The 16,441-nt window shown below is 36.1% G+C and overlaps 1 protein-coding gene and 1 long non-coding RNA gene across 4 annotated transcripts in view; one reads left to right on the plus strand and one right to left on the minus strand.

Annotated features, from left to right (window-relative positions):
• LOC134657016 (uncharacterized) overlaps positions 1–12,061 on the minus strand; it is a 38,725-nt gene extending 26,664 nt beyond the window's left edge. The window contains exons 1-2 of one of the 2 annotated variants that reach the window (XR_010097571.1): positions 11,805–12,061; positions 8,729–9,135 (exon numbers count right to left, since the gene is read on the minus strand). This is a non-coding gene — a long non-coding RNA (uncharacterized LOC134657016). The remainder of the gene's footprint in view (positions 1–8,728; positions 9,136–11,804) is intronic. The other variant, XR_010097570.1, reaches the window with a different exon arrangement.
• The window catches only part of LOC134656893 (flotillin-2), a 384,591-nt gene that overhangs the window by 133,227 nt on the left and 234,923 nt on the right, over positions 1–16,441 (plus strand). The gene's annotated exons all lie outside the window — the stretch shown is intronic.

Genomic DNA, 16,441 nt, shown 5'->3' on the forward strand with positions numbered 1-16,441 from the left:
TGTGAAAAAATATAATCATTTTGATATTAATGGCATGATCATGAAACTCAAGATTCAAATTATACTTAAACAAAAAAGTGTTGTAGTATGAAATAAATATAAAATATGGAAAATTATCTTTCTTTTAGAACAAAAGTCAACAAAACTTCGACCAAATGCGCTTGTCGCGACCCTCTAGCCTCGAAGACAATTTCTCTCATTTTGACGTTCAAACGCGGGACATTTTGTCTCCCATAGTACACTCGTGCTACGATTTTCGAGAGTATCCCGCGTGGAACTGTCAAACGACAAAATTATGTCGCTTTGACATTTGTCCGCGAGACAGCGGGTTGTCGCGCGGTTCTTATGCTACCGATTCGCGAGAGAGCTCTATGTCGCGGCATTTTCTCGCCTGTCGACTGTCGCGCCCATCATGTGCTAGCCGTGCAGATCTAGAATGTTCTCGAATATTCGACAACATCCCATAATGTTCTGAAACGCTGTGGAACTATCTTGAATACTCTCAAATGGTCTGGACTGTTCCAGAAATGTCTAGCCTCCGAGGCGGCTTCGAATGTTCCAGAATATTCCACAACATTCGAAAGTGTTCTGGAATGTGCACAATAAATTAGAATGTTCTCGAATATTCGCCAACATTCCAGAATGTTCTGATATGCTGTGGAATGCTCTCGAATACTCTCGAATGTTCTGGACTGTTCTAGAAATATGTAGCCTCCGAGACCCGAGACACCTCACCAGGTACACATTTTTGTAGGTATATACTTCCCGATCTATTCTGAACTTTGTTTTATTAAGTTAAGGTTCAAAATTCAAAAACAAAAACAACTGCTTCTTGGTCTCAGAGGGCGAAACTTTCAGCCCTTATATCTTCAAAAGCACACCCTTCAGGTAAAAACGGAAAACTTCTTCATGGACGGCAGATAGAGGGCTACCACCCCATATAGCTTCCTTGATCGTATCGGGACCCATTTCTGAGTTTTAGCGGCACGCACATTGTACACTTTCTTTTATTATATATATTGATTATCCTTTACCGATGGATTTATTATCGATTTTTGATTTTATGAATTCAACAGCAAACGCCCATTTTACGCAGTTCGGTTTCTCTTTCTGTCATGCGTCAAAGTCATAAATGCATCCTTTATGCCAGTAATGTTAGATGGCCGTCGTGCCTCAAAGAGGTAAGACCTATGTCACTTCGCGCAGCGCTCCGAATTACGTAAAATTTAAATATCCAATAAACGTTGAGTCGTAACTCCATTGAGTAGTAACGGAATCGGAGGTAAACCTATGATGGTGCCTTCTTACAGGCCTATACGTTACGCATGTGTGCGTGTTTGCTAGGCTACGTCGAAATCTATACTCTTTGTCAGTTACAACGGGTTAGGAAATTTCGACAGATATTGAAATGTATCGGTAGCTGTTTGGTATTTAGCCATCAGAATCTAACCGTAACTTTTTGCTTTATTTTTGTTTGAAAATAAAATATCTATAAGAATATATTTTTTGCTTTTTAGGGTTCCGTAGCCAAATGGCAAAAAACGGAACCCTTATAGATTCGTCATGTCTGTCTGTCTGTCCGTCTGTCCGTCTGTCCGTCTGTCTGTCCGTCCGTATGTCACAGCCACTTTTCTCCGAAACTATAAGAACTATACTGTTGAAACTTGGTAAGTAGATGTATTCTGTGAACCGCATTAAGATTTTCACACAAAAATAGAAAAAAAACAATAAATTTTTGGGGTTCCCCATACTTCGAACTGAAATACAAAAAAAATTTTTTCATCAAACCCATACGTGTGGGGTATCTATGGATAGGTCTTCAAAAATGATATTGAGGTTTCTAATATCATTTTTTTCTAAACTGAATAGTTTGCGCGAGAGACACTTCCAAAGTGGTAAAATGTGTGTCCCCCCCCCCCGTAACTTCTAAAATAACAGAATGATAAAACTAAAAAAAATATATGATGTACATTACCATGTAAACTTCCACCGAAAATTGGTTTGAACGAGATCTAGTAAGTAGTTTTTTTTTATACGTCATAAATTGCCTAAATACGGAACCCTTCATGGGCGAGTCCGACTCGCACTTGGCCGCTTTTTTTTTCTATTGTAATGATAAAAATAAATCTAGTATGTTTCATGCTCAAATAATTTAAAATAATTGAATCAATATTAAAAACTAATTGATATTATTCGTTTTAATTATTATATTATTAAGTTTGTTTGAATAAAATATTTTATTTCAATAATACGAAAAGTTATTATATTTAAGTACCACTAAAAAAAGGTCCCTACTTACAAAAACTCACTTGCACGGGCCGGGGTTCGAACCCGTGACCTCCGGTTTGAAAGTCGCACGCCACTACAATTTCACATAAGACATGATACCGTGGAAAAAGTGAATATTACAATGTACTGTGTTACTATCATTTTATAGTTTATTTTGGCTTGACAAGGAGGAATGAGAAAAACGTGCAGAGCGAGAGGATTAAATCTCTCTGTCCCTTTCTTAAAGTAGCCAATCCTAATTATGACATCTGTTTTGATATTAATTCTTTGAACATAATTTGTCGATGTTCTTTTTTATATCATCGAGAAAGATTTTTATTAAAAAAATGTGTTGAATTTATATGTTTTATTTATGTTTTTTTGGCATAAATTTCATTACTTTTGACAAATTTTGATTGTGATGACAAACGATTTGATGTGATGTGTGAAACGAACCATGTGATCAACGATTTATCTAATAAAACTTCATTTAGTCGAAAAAAATAGTTGTCTACTACCGAGTGGAAAAAAATTATGGGCCCTGGAGGGAAAGTGCCTTAAAACCTTAAGTTTGCTCATTTTACTTAAATGAAACATTATTGTTTTTTAAAGAAACAACTGCATTCAAAGATTTTTGAAGTGAAAACTTCTTTAGCGGCGCTAGGCACTTTTTGAGGTGGGGAAAAAATGATAAACTCGAGACAGCTTAAGGCGACCAGGTTTAGATGGCATTTAAATCAATAAAGAAAAACTCAATGACATTACATGAAAAAGGTTATAATCTTGTACGGGCTGAAATACGAGGATCTCACAGTATTATAAATTTATATCACTCAAATATAATTCAATAAAGCTACATCTTGATGAAATCGCTAATAAAAGTGAACTCTAGTACTGGTGAATAAAACTCAAAATATCATGACCAAATATATTTAGATGCGAGGTCTGCAAGGTAACTTTACAATTTCTATTCGAATTTTAAACAATTAACGCTATAAATTTGAATTTCGAATTTTAAACAAGCTCACTGACCAGCAATTTCGGAACCAAAAGTTTTCAATAGAAAGGAGGATGGGTCAATTATACATAGTGCTGCAGACATTTTGGACTAGTCATTGAGTTTTCACTTCTGTCGGCACTCCCGGAATGCAACACGTTGTTTTTTTTAAATTCGCTTAGTCGCGCCCGGGAATCGAAACTACTTTTTCCACACTGTATAAAAGAACACAAATGCTTTTCTTCTGGTAACTTAAATGTTCTATCTATCTTGGTGATATGTCAATGCAATCAAATAATCTGAAAAAATAATAATAACCCAATTTATGAATTCCGTTCCTTCAGAAAAATGCGAAATGTACGTACAATTTTTAGGGATATCGTACTTTTCCCAGGGACAAATTTAGTTGGCTAAGAGACATTTTCACTGATTTGGGGTCTGTACTAAAAATCTAACATAATATGATAAGGACTTAATCGTTTTAAGCTCAAGAGTGAGTTTTCCTAAAGCTTTTTCTAAAAATGATGTCTTTATTAACGTTAGGAGTGCACTGCAGCATGTCAAATGTATGCCAAAATGTCAAGGGAGAGAACAATAAATTAAGTTTAAATTCCACTTCCACTCATCAGCAAAGTGATATAAGTATATCAGCAGTTTAAAGTTATTTTAGATTACAAAATTAGCGCATCAAAAAAATCAAAGTGCATAGAAAAAAAGTCTCCTGAGTCATAATAAAATTGATGTCTCTTGGGTCACCAGAAAAGTCACCAGGGAGAACGATGACCCAAATCACATTTAAAAGAAAATGTAAATTTTGTGTACTACCTACGAACATTTTTCAAAAAACTATGTTTTTATAACATATTAGACCCAGGATAGATCTAATACCTCTTTTCGTACCCCGGATAAAATGGTCGGCGACTAAAAAAGTAACTAAAACCTTACGTTATTAGGTTCACGATGCCGCGTTGTACCCTTGTCTTCGTTGCGATATGTTTGGTAAGTCAGGAGACTTAAAAAATGAGCCATGATTTTGGGACATATTAACAAATATTTTTTTGAATAGGTATATATTAATTTTAGCGGACTTTAATAATTTACCAGTTAAATTAGATGTAAATACCTTTTTAGTTAATCGTTAATATGATATATTAGTAGCAGTAAAACACTTTATTGTACAAAAAGACACATAAAACATGAAAAAACACACATCCTTCGCATATGGTAGAATATATTTTTCACACTTATAAGTAAAAACTAAAACCGATACGCGATTGGGATACGCTCTTTTTGTATGGGATACAAAAAAAAATTCTCCTGGGTCACCAAGAAAAATCGACATATTAAAATAATTCAGTTCGTTTTTAAGTTCTAGTCAGATTGACTTTTTGGTTATTTGAGATAAATTACAATAACGCTTAGATTTGAAAAACATAATTTTCTATTTTGTTGCGATCGACCCGGGTAATAAAAATACGGCGAATTTGAACTTTTGTTTGTTGTCGTTGTAAAATGTATTAAAAAATAATGTAGGCACACATTATTTTTTAATACATTTTACAACGACACACAAAAAGCGGCCAAGTGCGAGTCGGACTCGCCCATGAAGGGTTCCGTATTTAGGGGATTTATGACGTATTAAAAAAAAACTACTTACTAGATCTTGTTCAAACCAATTTTCGGTGGAAGTTTGCATGGTAATGTACATCATATATTTTTTTTTACTTTTATCATTCTCTTATTTTAGAAGTTACAGGGGTGGGGGGGGGGGGGACACATTTTACCACTTTGGAAGTGTCTCTCGCGCAAACTATTCAGTTTAGAAAAAAATGATGTTAGAAACCTCAATATCATTTTTGAAGACCTATCCATAGATACCCCACACGTATGGGTTTGATGAAAAAAATGAGTTTCAGTTCTAAGTATGGGGAACCCCCAAAAAAAATTTTTTTTTTTCTATTTTTGTGTGAAAATCTTAATGCGGTTCACAGAATACATCTACTTACCAAGTTTCAACAGTATAGTTCTTATAGTTTCGGAAAAAAGTGGCTGTGACATACGGACGGACAGACGGACAGACAGACAGACAGACATGACGAATCTATAAGGGTTCCGTTTTTTGCCATTTGGCTACGGAACCCTAAAAATGAGTGTTTCAAAAAGGCACCCTGTATTCATTACATACCTAAATAATCTCTTATTCAATAAAACATATAATTACTAAACACTGATTTATTTCAAATAATTGCAAATCGATCGGATAAAAGATATTAATACCTACCTATACAACAATGAATACGAGTACAGTCAGCTGCAATAATATGTTACACACCGAAGGCCGTTTTGCGGTAGATCATGTTAGATCTTATTTGTAGAGCCATAAGAGCGTGTCACATATTTTTGCGGCCGTCGAAGAGTAACATTTTATTGCAGGTGACTGTACCTATGAAAAATTCGAGGGTTAAAAAGCATTTCAACCAAAGCATTTATAATAATAACGACTATGGACGCCTGCAACCCCAGGGGTATTGTAACCCCATAACAATAAGGTTGAAATTTGCATTTAGTGACCGCAAAGTCAGGTGAGCGTAATCAAGTAAATCTGTTTTCATCATATTTTATCAAAAATAATCTCTTTTCTGTTCTTGTGCTATTTTCTTATTATCAATACTCTTAACTTATATGCTATATACGCTGCTGCTTCTATGCTGTTAACATCTTCCAAAACAACAATAAATATTCAGGTTTATTAATTAATTATTTTATTGTTTGCTATTATGAACAAGTAACAACGCCATCTGTTTCAATTTTTCCGAATTTAAGTTTCTGGCCGACCGCGTATAATGGTAGTTAACTTCTGTAACGTTAGATGGTGCTAAAAGGTCACACAAACTTCACGTGCGGCGCGAAGCGTTTCCATGTGTGCGTGTTAGCGGGGAGGGAAGAACTAGCGGGCGTGGTTTACGAAGCGCCAGACGCGGCTGCAGTAGGCCCTTAATTCAGAATCCTAAATCCTAAAAGTGTAACTGCGTTTAGTAGGTGTGACAGCGCTAAATCTTCTTCCTCGCGTTGTCCCGGCATTTTGGCCACGGCTCATGGGAGCCTGGGGTCGGCTTGGCAACTAATCCCAGGAATTGGCGTAGGCACTAGTTTTTACGAAAGCGACTGCCATCTGATCTTCCAACCCAGAGAGTAAACTAGGCCTTATTGGGATTAGTCCGGTTTCCTCACGATATTTTTCTTCACCGAAAAACGACTGGTAAATATCAAATGATATTTCGTACATATAAGCTGAGCTGGCGGGGCAACTAGTACGTCTGTACGTTCCTTCACGGACCTGAATCGAATTCAGACCACGTGACCGTTGTCTCCTGGCAGTCCCGGCTTCGCGTACTGTAGCACGTAGGAATTCCCCTCTGGTTCGTTCTTTGCTCCTTTTGAATGCGCTCCTTGCATCAGCCTCTCAGTGTGATTTGTTTGCAGGCAGACAGGTGGTTGTGCGTGATGAATGTTTGAAGTTTTGTGAGAAGATGGATGCACGTCCTTCTACAGTTTAAAATGGTACATTATCGTATGTTAATATTGTGTAATTTGTGATTAATTGTATACTGTTTTCTTTTTCTTATAATATTCTGTGTAAGTAAGTTAGCAGTGGTTTGGTATTTATACTGTTATGCTGTATAACTTGTTTTGAAATAAAAATAAATAAATAAATAAGTTCCGAAAAACTCATTGATACGAGCCGGGGTTTGAACCCGCGACCTCCGGATTGCAAGTTGCACGCTCATACCGCTAGGCCACCAGCGCTTCCTGGACGATGGGCAAGGCGACACAAGAACTCCTACGGAAGTCTAAAAAGCGGCCAAGTGCGAGTCGGACTCGCCCATGAAGGGTTCCGTATTTAGGCGATTTATGACGTATAAAAAAAAACTACTTACTAGATCTCGTTCAAACCAATTTTCGGTGGAAGTTTACATGGTAATGTACATCATATATTTTTTTTAGTTTTATCATTCTCTTATTTTAGAAGTTACAGGGGGGGGGGACACATTTTACCACTTTGGAAGTGTCTCTCGCGCAAACTATTCAGTTTAGAAAAAAATGATATTAGAAACCTCAATATCATTTTTGAAGACCTATCCATAGATACCCCACACGTATGGGTTTGATGAAAAAAAAAAATTTTGAGTTTCAGTTCGAAGTATGGGGATCCCCAAAAATTTATTGTTTTTTTTTTCTATTTTTGTGTGAAAATCTTAATGCGGTTCACAGAATACATCTACTTATCAAGTTTCAACAGTATAGTTCTTATAGTTTCGGAGAAAAGTGGCTGTGACATACAGACGGACAGACAGACGGACAGACGGACAGACAGACAGACAGACATGACAAATCTATAAGGGTTCCGTTTTTTGCCATTTGGCTACGGAACCCTAAAAAGTGCAGTATCAACATATAGGTGCTATTTACCGAATACTATAGTTTTAAGTTGGATAAAAATAGACAACAGCTCCGTGAAATAACTATTGATATAATTAAAATTTTAAATTCAAATCTCGAATGTTGCAATTTATTATTGTGCATACCTAATTATTTTTAGCGGTAATTTAATGCGAATGGCAAACGTGATTTACGGGTCAGCTCATAATTACACACACTTGTTTCATCAATAGTCAATACCAAGGCAAGGCAAAGGTCTGAGCTGAGGCCTGCAGCTCTTTCCAGTTTCATCAGAAGACAACTACGTGTTTGTTTATTATTGTATCAGTAACATTTGACAGCGTGTCGAAACTATGGGCATTCATTAGACCACCGGTGCTGGTAAAAATGAATTTGAGCAACGTAGTGCATATTACATTGCGGCCTTGGCACACATCTCGTGGACATGCTAGTTATTGCTTTTTAATATTTATAAGTAATTGGTGTTGTAATCTCGCTACAGGCGGTCATTGATCTTTTAGTTGTTTCTCATGAAACGCTAATAAGTTTCAAATTTATACATGATCAAAAATAGTGTTAGGGGGCGTTTTTTTTTTGTTGTCCCCTACACTTTTTTTTTCAAATTTGGGATTTTTTATGTTATTTCTACACAGAATCACGAGTTCTTTCTATCCTAATAAGAGAAAAAAATCGTCCTAAGGTTTTTATTTCCATTACGTCACCATTTTTCATAGACTTTGTATGGCGGTCGCGGAATGGAAAGATCGAAAAATGTATGGAAATTTTGGGACACTTTTTTTCTCCTATTAGGATAGAAAGAGCTCGTGATTCTGAGTAGAAATAATATAAAAAATCCCGGATTTGAAAAAAAAAGTGTAGGGGACAACAAAAAAAAAAACGCCCCGGAATGCCTGCTCAGAATATTCTACACCTCCCTTGATATTCCAATTCAAAACATTAGGTATATATTGAGAACCCTTTACCATAAAATTAACTACATATTTTAGGCACAGTAATACTTACGTTCATTTCGATAACTTCAGAACACTTGTAGCAAACAGTATCTTCTAAGCACCCTTCTCCCGCCTCTTGACACAGCACTATCAAAATTCCCCACAGAACACTCACTGCACTAACGACTCAGTACATCAGACACGCAATATCACTAATGTGACGCAGTTCGAAAGTCATATGTCATAGGCATTAGGCAGTGCAAGTATCTTGTTACTGTCGATTGTTGCACGCTCCCACGATCTTCCTCGATGCACCCAAGTTCAAGACTCTTCGATTGTAAACTGCGTTACGACACAAACACGAGAAGTAATTTTGATGTCAGTTTAGCATCTAATTGTAACTTTTTCACAGACTGATTCGTAGAAACATGTCATTAGAGGTTATAATTATTGTGTTCCGCGATTGTAATTAGATCACTGTTTAAAAGTATAATTAATGATAAGATTGATAAGCTCGTATGTTAAAAGTTTTACAATTCAAATGATCAATTGGTAAAGACTATACATATCTGTTTAAAATTTAAATACATGTATAGGTCACGATTTTTTTTCTATATACATCGTAATTTATCCAGCGTTGCAAAAAAACAAAAAAAAAACAGATTGATCATTGAATTGGCTTTATAGTGACTGGTCTTGGCTAGGTTGCCAATATTTATCAAAATAATCAATTAACACCATAACTTTTAAATGCTGCAATAAGTTAGGCAACAAAGCGTTATTGATATATTCGTTAAAATTTTATTATTACGGTTCATTGCAAAACATCACTGGGTCAAAAACAGCACTTTTACGTCAACGAGTGTTTCCAGCGGCGTTCCGCAGTTACCTAACTGCGATAACTAATTAAATGCGGTGATTAGACCGTTTAGGATTAGCGAGGAAGCAATTATTAAATTATGTAATAGGTTAAGTCCTAAATTGTCAATATAGGTCAAGAAATATTTACATTCTCTTGTTTTGCTCCAAAAATGTTGCACTATACTTACGAACTTTTTCGCTACTTTCCTCAATGTCTGAATTGCGTAGTAAATTGTCATAAACAGTTATGTATTTTGTAGGGTTATTTAAGGTACTTAATTTTTAGACGCGTTTGGGAATTGTATTTGTATATTTAATTTGGTTTCCTCTTTATGTCCTCTTTTGCAATGGAACTTAGGTATTAGATAATTATAGACTATAAAAAATATAAAGAAAAATTATGTTATTATAATGTGTAGGTACTTATAAATATTAAAGTTTGAATATTTGGATGATGAATCCTTAATCGCGCAAAGACAAATGAACAAATTTAGCTGGAATTTGGCACTCGAATAGTTTTATAACGTTTTTCTAATATACTCGTATGGCATACTTTTTATCCCGAAGAAGGTTGTGTTTTGTGGGGGAGAGGTTGAGGGGAGGGCAGGTGACTTCTACGCTGTTGAAAATACAGAGACTATTAGTGAGTAATATAACAATTGCATTTAAAGCCTTTAGAAATTCGTGACCTTTACTTGTGTAGCTTTAGGACACATTTTGGTTTATAAAATATGGTGTAAGATATGAAGTAATGTTAATGAATACCCTTTTATACGTTGGCATAAAAGACTCATCGCAGAAGCGTAATCGTTCGCAATGGTTACTATTAGATAGCTTAAAATCCGAGATCACAATCTGGACAGATTGATTGCTGGTTGGAACCAGAGCAGATTGCGTCTTCATTTTGGGATGACCGTTTACGCCATCGGTTTAGGTGTTTGAATAGATAGGATCTAAATAATGTTTTATCAATCGTAACTTAGAATCTTTCTACAAAAGTTATTTTGCTAAACTTATTTTCATAATCGCTTTAATGAAACAAAATTAAAAATAATATCATGAGCTCTCCGAAGTCCACACGATGTTATCTTCCAAATCAAGCGGCTTTTTAAAGTAAAGCCTATTTTAGAACATGAAATTGTTGTTACAACAAGTGGTACTTATGGGATATGATTTTTATACACATATTCTATGTTTAATTAAGGTCAGAAATTAGTTTTGGGAAATCTATAATGTTACAATACCTACCTACACATAAAACGTGAACTCCATAAATAGAGAAGATTGCATCATACATAAAGTACATAATGCAGGTTGCAAAATTGTTACATATAAACCCCCCAAAAAGTTTTTGTACAAATGATTTTATTAGAAATATGGAAAAACAATACGCGTGATGTGGTAAGGACATCCTTAAAAAAAACCGGCCAAGTGCGAGTCGGACTCGCGCACGGAGGGTTCCGCACCATCAACAAAAAATAGAGCAAAACAAGCAAAAAAACGGTCACCCATCCAAGTACTGACCCCGCCCGACGTTGCTTAACTTCGATCAAAAATCATGTTTGTTGTATGGGAGCCCCACTTAAATCTTTATTTTATTCTGTTTTTAGTATTTGTTGTTATAGCGGCAACAGAAATACATCATCTGTGAAAATTTCATCTGTCTAGCTATCACGGTTCGTGAGATACAGCCTGGTGACAGACGGACGGACGGACGGACGGACGGACAGCGGAGTCTTAGTAATAGGGTCCCGTTTTTACCCTTTGGGTACGGAACCCTAAAAACACTCGGTTTTGAATAGTTTACATGAAATTTTTATCCGAAACTTGTTCAATGATCACACCTACGGACGGTACGCGGTTGAGCGGAGATCGAAGAAAACGAAGTGTAGCGTCGAAAGAAGTTACAGTTTGATCTTGAAACTGCCAACAAGAAAATGCATTTTCCCTGTTATTAGACACGCTTACATTAGTTATGTAGGTGCATCGGCTTACACAACCTTCGAGTGGATATTCCAGTAACAGTTACGTTGTATTAGGTAAGGTCTTATAGCACCAGCAGGTATATCGCGAATAATTACACTGAATTATCCTCGCTTCACGATACTAAGTTAAACACTTATGATTTTTTTAATTGCTTGCGTTTCCTACAACACACTTCCGAAGGCAAAAGTAGGTACCTAATAGATACCAAAAACTCATGCGAATTACATTTTTTTTCCCAAAAGTTTTGTGTTAACACTATAAAATCAGTCTGTGAAAAAGTGAAGTTTAAAAATACTAACAAAGTTTCTGATCAGCAAAAGTTTCGATGTGCGCGACTCGGCGCGCGCGTGCGACGGCTCGGGGCGGACTGCGCGCACCCCACGCGGTCGGCGCCGGCGCAGCCTTGCGAACCGTCGGCGCTGAATCGGGGTTACTAAAACAGAGGGGACCTAGATACACAATGTGTATTATGCATTATTATGAGATGTTTTGGGTAATGCGATTTACGTTTTTTGTGTGTGATTATCGTGGTTTCTCTATCCGGAGTGTGAATCTTAGCACATTTTTAATGCACTCTCGATTAAATCCGAACTGTCTTATAAATTTAATTATTTTTGACATAACATTGTAATAAGTACTATTATTATAATTGTTCCTTTCCTGGCAGACTTCGACATAAATCAAAATTTATGCGCATCCTTCGAAACCTTAGTTATTAGATAGGTATGTAATTTGTTTATCTGAATTATGGGTAAAATCATTTTGAAAAACCTTTTCTGTAATATTATAATATTGTAGAGCCTGTCCTGTTTCACTGCTTTGATCTATGACTGCTGGGCAAAGACCTCCCTTTATTTCTCCACTCCTTCAAGAAGGATTCCAGTTCATCCCGCTACCGCCGGCGCCAGATCCCCGATTTGAGTTTTCGGGCCCCCACTCCGTAGTTATTTAGCCCCACAACTCATTTGACATTTCCTGTAAATATATAATTAAGATTCGAGTAATTTTGTAACTAAGGCTTTTAAGAAGTAGAAAGTTTTAACATGCCTATATTTTTAACCTTGTGACTATAGCTGTTGTAAATTTGCAAAAGAGACACAATAATATCTATACTTACTATAGGTCTGTTAGTCGGGTATCCAACCTTTGTTTACCTCTTAATTATATTTCCAACACTGAAACTATAAATTTCGCTTCAATTAAACGCTCTGACAGCGAACGTTTCACAAACAAAGTTCTAGATAAATCAATACAAGTAAACACCGTGACATAACCTGTGTCATATCATGGTTTATTCGGAAGAGGCGCAATTATGACATCGATGAGTCAAAAGCATCGACTCAACTCGATGTCGACTTGTGATGAAAATGTACGTGTAGCGCACCCACAATAATTAATACGATTGCGATTGTGACACGACCGATCGATCGGTTCGTCCTAAATCTGATTAAGAAATAGACGCTCTCCTGACACGACGTTTTTGTAAGTTGGATTAGCGTCGCCTTGAGCTAGTAGAAAGAAACCCACGTTTAATGCAAAATGAATAAAGATCGTGTTGATTTGTATTCAGTCAGACTAGGATTTGTGCCATATTGTTGCGTATCAGGATATGTGTATGTAGAAAGAAAGGACTGAAAAGAACATAACACAAAAGGGACAATATCAAAATTATGGTTTTAGTAACGAGTACATCCGTTTGTTTAAGTCCAAAGTTCCAAACACTACGTATATAACCTCTAGCTGTCTACAAATGAAAACTTGCTAAGACAAATGCAATTTTGATTTGTCAAAAAAAGATTCAAAATGCAGTGGAATGTGTGGACGTCTATAGAATAAATTATGTAATGAAGTTTTACGGTAAGTAATGAATCTTTATTACTTAATCGTAGAAACAGTAAAATCTAGTCTAAGCAGTCTAGTTTACGGAAGCCGCACTTATGATGTACATATTGCACAGTACACAGAAATAATTCCGAGTCGTTAGTAAGCAAGCATAGCAAATGGGACCGCAGACTGCATTAGTTCATCTGTCTTTTGTAGACATTTGCGCCCGGAAGGATTGCCTTCCGGAGTACAATTCGCTAAGTACGTTGCACAACGCGGGCCAAGTAGCTGATGATATCGTGATACTACATTGAAATTGCTGGTTAGACTCTATTGAATGGTAAGATGGCCAACAATGACTTGCTAGATTTGGAGAATGAATGTAGAACTGAAATTTGATTCAACACTATGAATGAAATACATAGTGGAATATGTCAAAAGGAGACATTATTAATTATGAGGATGTCTTAGTAGCTTTAGGTATGTGGCAAAACCTACGTAAAAACAAACCCCAAATTTTTCGTGATTTTATAAAAAGCTAAAACATCATAAAATCCATATTTAGTGGTTTAAATAACTGATTTGATTCCTTTCAAGACTACCCTATAGATGGGACCCGATAGGGTGGCCGATACAGTATTGTCAGAATATCTTCTATCTATGTTACGTCAGAGCTCCATAAAAGTAACGAAATGATAAAGTAAACACGTTTTCCCAAGGACAGGGGAGCGTGGTAATTGCCACGCGACCGTGTTACCATGGCAGCACTATCATTTTCATCCAGAAATCGAAAGTCCCCGTAAAGCTGTTTGCGTCACCGCTCCGGTCTTATGCAGTGGTATCAGCGCTTTTAGTATTGTATACTATTTACAAGCTAAGCAACACTTAAAATAAAAGCAGAGATAAAATGATTTGTTTAATACCTGAGTTCCGTAATGCGCTCTAGAGAATTTACTAAGTAGGTTCTTAGATAAACTTGCCAGTTATTAAGTTTAATAGGAGTATTATAAGATCGTTATCCAGTTAAATAACTTATGTAGTTAGTAATACAACAACACATACAAGTGAGGGGTTTTTGAGGGTTTGTTTTGAGATTTGTCTCGACCAAACGAATATTTTCTATAGGTACATTTGGGATAACAGTTCACTACAATCAGATGTTCTTGTGAATCATCTCGTGCCTACAAATCCTCCAATACCTAATTCAAGCAAAGTGCATAAATTACATAAACAAAGGAAATAGGGCCATTATACAATTAGAAACACGATGAAATGAGATCCTCCGTAATTAAAGAGCACGTTCGCGGAAAAGGTTCGCCAATACGGAAATGAGGTGGCGTAACCTTTGTGGTCTTAACACTGCGGGCAACCGCCTGTCTTCGTCTAGGAAGGTTCTAGGCGATGGTGAGAATTTTCCATAAGAACCGTGGAGTTATGTTTGGTTGGTTATGAAACTACCTGGGGTATAAATAATAACGGTGGGGTGAACATACAAACTTTGTAGTTTCGGCGTTATGGGCACAACATGTAGCGATCTATGCAAAGGATGTACACGTAAGAGGCTCTAGGCGTTAGTAAGAAATGTTTTTAGTCATGCAAAGTGTTTTCCATCCATCGAATTCTTTGGATTACAGATCTTTAGACATATGCCTTACAATTCTTCTAACGGTTTCTAATTCTAGTCAATGTCTAGAGTCTCTTCTGTCTTTCCATTTGATCCGTTATTGTGTGACTGCACTATACCCCATCGGGCAATGTCGACGTCATCTTCGAGTTGTACATATTTATCTATCTTCTATATATATAAATGCACGTGTCCTGACTGATTGACTGACTGACTGACTGACTGACTCATCAACGTAGAGCCGAAACTACAAATGCTAGAAAGTTGAAATTTGGACACTAGGTTGCATTTATAAAATGTATAAGAGCGATTTTGAGAAATTCAACCCCTAAGGGGGTTAAAAAGGGGATGAAAGTTTGTATGGGGTTTAAGTTTTATTTTGAGCTAGGAAATTGAAACTTTGTAAAAATGTACTATATTAAAAAACAAGAAAATTAATTTCTGCGTTTTCGAAAATTCATCCCCCAAGGTGGTGAAAAAGGGGTTGAAAGTTTATATGGAGATCAAATATTTTTGTGAGTGTTGGACTTGAAACTTTGTATATGGGGATATTATTATAAAACGGGAAAAGTAATTTCAGTGTTTTTGAAAATTCATCCCCTAACAGGGTTAAAAAGGGGTTGAAAGTTTGAATCCATTACAAATGCTTTGAAACTTCTTAGAAAGGCATAATAGCCGATGACAAAAAAAAGTAATTGCGACGTTTTAGGTAATTCAACCTCTAAGGGGGTAAAAAAGGGGATGAAACTTTGTCCTGGGGTGCAAATTTTATTTTAAGCTAGGACCTTGAAACTTCGTAAAAAGGTATTAAATTAAAAAACAAGAAAACTAATTTCAGCCTTTTTAAAAATTCATCCCCCAAGGTGGTAAAAAAGGGGTTGAAAATTTGTACGGAGATCAAATATTTTTGAGAGTGCGGGACTTGAATCTTTGTATTTGGGGATATTATTAAAATACAGGAAAAGTAATTTCAGCGTTTTGTAAAATTCATCCCCTAACAGGGTTAAACAGGGGTTGAAAGTTTGAATCCATTACAAATGCTTTGAAACTTCTTAGAAAGGCATAATAGCCGATAACAAAAAAAAGTAATTGCAACGTTTTTGGAAATTCAACCCCTAAGGGGGTTAAAAAGGGGATGAAAGTTCGTCTTAGGGTGCAAATTTTATTTTAAGCTACGAACTTGAAACTTTGCAAATAGGTATTAAATTAAGATACAAGAAAACAAATTTCAGCGTTTTTAAACATTCATCCCCCAAGGTGGTAAAACATGGGGTTAAAAATTTGTACGGATATCAAATATTTTTGAGAGTGCGGGACTTGAATCTTTGTATTTGGGGATATTATTAGAAGACAGGAAAAGTAATTTCAGCGTTTTGTAAAATTCATCCCCTAACAGGGTTAAAAAGGGGTTGAAAGTTTGTATGGCGTTCAAATTTTATTTTTAGCTAGGAACTTGAAACTTCGTAAAAATGTATGTTATTAAAATAC

This window comes from Cydia amplana, chromosome 19, assembly GCF_948474715.1.
Source record: "Cydia amplana chromosome 19, ilCydAmpl1.1, whole genome shotgun sequence".
Lineage (NCBI taxonomy): Eukaryota > Metazoa > Arthropoda > Insecta > Lepidoptera > Tortricidae > Cydia > Cydia amplana.